Raw genomic sequence first — 6,208 nt, forward strand, 5'->3', positions numbered from 1 at the left:
CTAGAAGCCTTAATGGGATGGCTGGGTCATATGGTACATATAGCTTGAGATACTTGCAGAATTGCCATACTGTTTTCCACAATGGTTGAACTAGTTTACAATCCCACCAACTGTTTTTTGTTTATTTTTTTGAGACAGGGTCTTGCTCTGTCATCAAGGCTAGAGTACAGTGGCACAAACATGGCTTACTGGAGTCTTGAACTCCTGGGCTCAAGCAATCCTCGTACCTCAGCTTCCCCAGTAGCTGGGATTGTAGGCACATGCCAGCATGCCCAGCTAACGTGTTTACTTTTTGTGAAGACGAGGTCTTGCTGTATTATCCAGGCTCGTCTCGAACTCTGAACCCTCAAGTGATCCTCCCACCTCAGCCTCCCAAAAATCTTGTTCTAAAGAGAAAGCCAAGTTTCACCTTTGCATTAGTGTATTAGTAACATTAAACCTAATTCTTAATAAGACCTTATAAACAAATCTATTCAATCTTAATTAGTTTAACCATAAGGTAAAATTTTAATAAACCTTTTTTAATCTTTTACAATTTTCTATTAAGCAGTAGATCAATTCAGTAAGAAAACCATGTTATTCAGACACATGAGCCCAGATTTTGGCCCTGCATTAGTATGCGCTTATTTTAGTGTTCAACATACAGAAAAATTAAATAATCCCCTTCAAATCTTAGCAAACTTGCCTATACCTACAGAACTTCCTTTATAAGATCAACACTTCACAAACCCTTTACACCTTGCTTAAACCTTCAGTTTTGTCCCATTACTCTTTTAGGTTAAGACAATTGTTAAAACCCTCTGAGCTAGACAAAATTTCATTTCCTTTAACAAAAACCATATTCCCATGCCTTCTTATAGCCTCCCACCAAAACCACATTCTTTTTTCCTTCTACACCTTGCATATAAAACTGTTTTTCCAGTAGTCTGAAGTGCATGCTGCACTGTTAACTTTTAGCAAATTTTATTTTTGGCGAGAAACCTGGTAAACAAGCCATTTTAGCCATGTATAATATTGCAGAACCCATGACTTTTCCCAGTCTAGCCAGGGGACCTGCCTAACTCCATATGTCTCCAGGCCTTACCTAGAATCTATTGGCTGTAGAACAGACAAACAATTAGTAAAAGTCACAGAAGCAGTTTATCACCTTAAAACATCAAGCAAACAGTGTTTGACCTGCCAAATTTAGACTAAATATATAAACTTTGAAGACATTTTCATTTTACTTTACCAATAATCTTCTGTCTTTTTTATTTACAAAAAGATTATTAGAATCATGAGACCTACAGGCATTAGTTTCCATTTTTCTGACAATGTTTGATTCAAGTGCTTGTTTTTCTTTAAGCCAATTAATTGGAGCTCTGTATATAAACATCACACACTCAACGCATATAAATACACAGAAACAGAGAATCAAGACAAAATTCCATTGACCAAGAAGTTTTTGGAGGGAAGGCTGGAGCTTTCAAACAACATCTATACATGTAGCCCAAATATCAACCTTAATTAAGTCGATTTCTAACTATGGAGCTCTCAAGAGAAAAGTTCTTTTAAAATCTTTTATTACCAGATTTCAGTGAGGACAAACTCCGACTTGTGAATCCTTTTACTAGAGGTAACCTTCTGTGTGAAATTAATAAGCCTTAACTAAGGGGATGACTTAAACAGGGATGCAGGAGGTGTCTCCAAAGAGATGGTAAACGATTTATAAGATCTAGAACATCCCCCAGGCCAGCCGCGGTGGCTCACACCTGTAATCCCAGCACTTTAGGAGGCCGAGGCAGGTGGATCACTTGAGGTCGGGAGTTCAAGACCAGCCTTACCAACATGGCAAAACCCTGTCTCCACTGAAAATACAAAAATTAGCCGTGAGGCGCAGTGGCATACACCTGTAATCCCGCTACTTGGGAGGCTGAGGCAGGAGAACTGCTTGAACCTGGGAGGCCAAGGTTGCAGTGAGCCAGGATTGTGCCACTGCACTCCAGCCTGGGTGACAGAGTGAGACTCCATCTCAAAAAAAAAAAAAAAAAAAAAAAAAATCTAGAATATCTCCAAAGGTGTAGTTCAGAGAAAAAATTCAAGATAAGAAATGAGAAGCTGTGCATGGAAGGGAAAAGAATCAATAAATGGCAAAAGTTCCACAAGTATTAAACCAAAAAGGACTTGCTCCCAAAGCCTAGAATTGAACCCAAGCCACCCACCACTGTAGGAGGGCAATGCCTTTGCAACTGACCTGCAGTACAAGGTGACTGCTGTTGTCTTTCTCAGAAGAAGTCTAGAGCATTTTCAAACTTGCAAGGGATTTTAACTGCTCAAGAGAATTTTCTAAGACTAACCACGTCATTATTATGCATCCTTCTCTTAATTTAACCTTTTTCTTTCATTGAGGTAATCAGTTCCAATAGTGACTCAATCTAAGAAACCTATTAAAGTCTAGATGGTAATTTTCTAGTTTTTTTTGTTTTTTCCTTTCTTTTTACATTAGAAGCAAAAGGTATCTAGGGTAGAAGAGGCATCTCCATGATCCCCAAGAATTCACTCTCAGAAATGGGCTTAAGATAGCAAAAGATGACAAAAGCCCTATAGAGATGGGACCTTTTCAGACAAAACTCACCCAAGGGCTTGACACATTTGGGATGAAGAATGTGCTGACTCATCTCAAACTCCCAGCACTTTCAGATTGGGTGCCTGACATGAACTTGAAAATTCCTGTTCTCTGGATGGTGGAGACCAAGAGAGAGTATCCCCACGTGGTCACAAAGTCATGCTCTCAAGGATGTAAAACAAGATTAGAGGGAAGCCTCATTTAGTTTTTGTTTTAGGGACCCACAGCAAAGTTTGTAACTGACCCATCGAGAAGTACACCAGAATCATTGCAACCTCAGAGTAACCTCTCACAGGTCCTTTTTCTTATTAATCAACAGTGATTTTTACCATTCACTTACCTGATTTGCTCAGATGAGAGAGAGAGGCCAGAAGCCTCACCGGTAAGAAATTCTTACCTTTTGTCCAGCACGGCGGGTTTCTGATCTCCCTTTCCCTGAGCGACCCTGGCCGTGTTGGCCACCGCACCATAGTCACAAAGGAAAATTACTTTTGTGTGATTCATGGAACTATAGGCAAAAACCTCTTGACTTTGTCAGATTTCACCCAATAGGCTGTGCGGGGGAGCGAGGGAGAGGGGTGAGAGACCACCAAATTAACATTCTTTATCTCAACCTGGTGAAACACATATAACAAAACAGACAGTAGGCACGTTGCTCAGCACCTAATACTGACTTGTCAAGGCTCAAACTTTTTCCAGTGCGTCCCTGTCATCTTTGATCCACTCAACGTAGGGAGGGATGACCTCTGACTGGGAATTCTTTGGGTGATGTCTAGACAACATGAAGAGCAGACAGTCACCCCAGGTCAAACCTGTTGAACTTCCTTCACTGCTCAGCGAATGTGATCAAATAAGGAAGGTTCTCCAAGTTAGGTCTGCTGGACTTCCATCACCAGTTCCTTTAGAGATCCCCTCTAGATGTACAAACACACACATACAACAAAGACAAGATGGACAGAACGTCTCCCAAACCAAGATTCCTAAGCAGGAATTCCAAGAGTATGCTTTCCAAAGTAACCTATCCTCTGAGAAATCTCCCTGAAATCTTCCTTTTTGAGGAGAAGTCTCCCCAACCAAGACCCTTCATACTAATTAGGGAGAGCCAATCGAGATCCCTGAAGGGGCCAAACTTAGATCCCTTAAGAAGCCAAACCAGTTAGGAGAAGGAAGGAGGCATTGGCACCACCTAGAATACCCACCAGACCAGTTTAGAGATGTCTTTACAGGAACAATTTCTCTACTGCAATTAAATCCATGGGCCAGCAGTGTGTTGCTGGTAGAGATAGTGCCAGTGTCAGCCCCCAGTCCAGGAGAACTATGCAGCCACTTGGGCTGGCCTCTGGATCTGTTGCTTGTGGGGGACTGCCAAACCGTGGGCAGGTAGCCACAAGGGTGATCCCAGACAAGCCCCCAAATTTGTAACCACCCAGGGATTCTTCCTGCCCGCTGCATAAAGACAGACCATGGTATTGTAGTGGAGAAAAAGTTCAATAGACAAGGTCAGCCACCCCATGTGGGAGTTGGAGTTCATACTCAAATCATTTCCTTTAAAGCTTGTAGGTTAGGGGTTTTTTAAAGGCAGTTTGGAGGAAGGGGTGGGGTGGCCAGGTAACAGGTACTTGCAGCTGATTGGGTGGGGCAGAAATCATAGGGGGGTTGAAGCTGTCCTCCTGGGGCCAAATCGCTTCTGGATGGGGCTACAGAAGTGGGTTGTCAGTCCAGGTGGAGCCAAGGGTGTCAGACATGCAAAAAAACCTGGAAAGACATCTCAAAATGCCAGTGTACAATAGTGGTGTTATTTGCAATTGGGAAAGTTTCATTTCTTATAACCTCCAGAATAATGTCTGCGCCTTAGCAGGACTCAAACTCCTCTCCTCGTTTCAGCCTGATGGCTTCCTTTTAGCTTTACAAAAGCAGTTGAGTTTTGGGCAAGGCCTATTATCATTTAAACTGTAGCCTGGGCCACCAAGACCGTGTCCACCCTGCAAGCACAGAGCCTCACCCTCACCACTCCGCCGCCCATCCACACCCGCCGCTGGTTCACCATGGATGATATTGCTGCACTTGTCATCAACGACAGCTCCAGCATGTGCAAGGTCTGCTTCACGGGCAACAATGCCCTGGGCTGTCTTCCCTTCCATCATGCGGCACCCGAGGCACCAGGGTGTGATGATGGGCATGAGTCAGAAGGACTCCTATGTGGGCGACAAGGCTCACAGCAAGAGAGGCATCATGACCCTGAAGTACCACGTCAAGCATGGCATCATCACCAACTGGGATGACATGGAGAAGATCTGGCACCACACCTTCTACAACGAGCTGCATGTGGCTCCCGAGGAGCACCCTGTGCTGCTGACTGAGAGCCCCCTGAATCCAAGGCCAACCACAAGAAGATGACCCAGATCATGTTTGAGACCTTCAACACCCCAGCCATGTATGTGGCCATCCAGGCCATGCTGTCCCTGTACACCTCTGGCCGTACCACTGGCATCGTGATGGACTCCAGTGATGGGGTCACCCACCCTGTGCCCATCTAGGAGGGTTATGCTTTCCTCCATGCCATCCTGTGTCTGGACGTGGCTGGCCGGGACCTTAGTGACTACCTCATGAAGATCCTCACTGAGCACAGCTACAGCTTTACCACCATGGCCGAGTGGGAAATCGTGTGTGACATCAAGGAGAAGCTATACTATGTCGCCCTGGACTTTGAGCAGGAGATGGCCGTGGCGGCCTCCAGTCCTCTCTGGAGAAGGGCTATGAGCTGTTCAATGGCCAGGTCATCACCATTGGCAATGAGTTCTCCCACTGCCCCGAGGCACTCTTCCAGCCTTCCTTCCTGGGCATGGAATGCTGTGACATCCACGAAACTACCTTCAACTCCATCATGAAATGTGACATGGACATCCACAAAGACCTGTACGCCAACACAGTTTTGTTTGGCAGCAACAACATGTATCCTGGCACTGCCAACAGGATGCAGAAGGAGAGCATCACTCTGGTGCCCAGCGTGATGAAGATCAAGATCATTGCTCCTCCCGAGAGTGCAAATACTTCATGTGGATGGGCGGCTCCATCCTGGCCTTGCTGTCCACCTTCCAGCAGATGTGGATCAGCAAGCAGGAGTGCGGTGAGTCCGGCCTCTCCGTCGTTCACCACAAATGCTTCTAGGCGGATTGTTACTTAGTTGTGTTACACCCTTTCTTGACAAAACCTGACTTGTGCAGAAAACAAGATGAGATTGGCATGGCTTTATTTGTTTTTTTGTTTTTGGTGGTGATTTTTTTTTTTTTTTTTGGCTAGACTCAGGATTTAAAAACTGAAACAGTGAAGGTGACAGTAGTCGGCTGGAGCGAGCATCCCCCAAAGTTCTACAATGTGGCCAAGGACTTTGATTGTACATTGTTCTTTTTTCTAATAGTCATTCCAAATATTGTGAAATGCATTGCTACAGGAAGTCCCCTGCCCTCCTAAAAGCCACCCCACTTCTCTCTAAGGAGAATGGCCCAGTCCTCTTCCGAGTCCACACAGGGGAGGTAGTAGTATTGCTTTTGTGTAAATTATGTAATGCAAAAATTTTTTTTTTTTTTTTTTTTTTTTTTTTTT

The 6,208-nt window shown here is 44.4% G+C and overlaps 1 protein-coding gene and 1 pseudogene across 3 annotated transcripts in view; both read left to right on the plus strand.

The window, feature by feature from the left end:
* FNIP1 (folliculin interacting protein 1) overlaps positions 1–6,208 on the plus strand; it is a 160,653-nt gene that overhangs the window by 136,731 nt on the left and 17,714 nt on the right. The window lies entirely within an intron of this gene.
* On the plus strand, positions 4,276–5,773 carry LOC108523402 (actin, cytoplasmic 1-like; annotated as a pseudogene).

Source organism: Rhinopithecus bieti, unplaced genomic scaffold, assembly GCF_001698545.2.
Source record: "Rhinopithecus bieti isolate Rb0 unplaced genomic scaffold, ASM169854v2 scaffold_74448, whole genome shotgun sequence".
Classification (NCBI taxonomy): domain Eukaryota; kingdom Metazoa; phylum Chordata; class Mammalia; order Primates; family Cercopithecidae; genus Rhinopithecus; species Rhinopithecus bieti.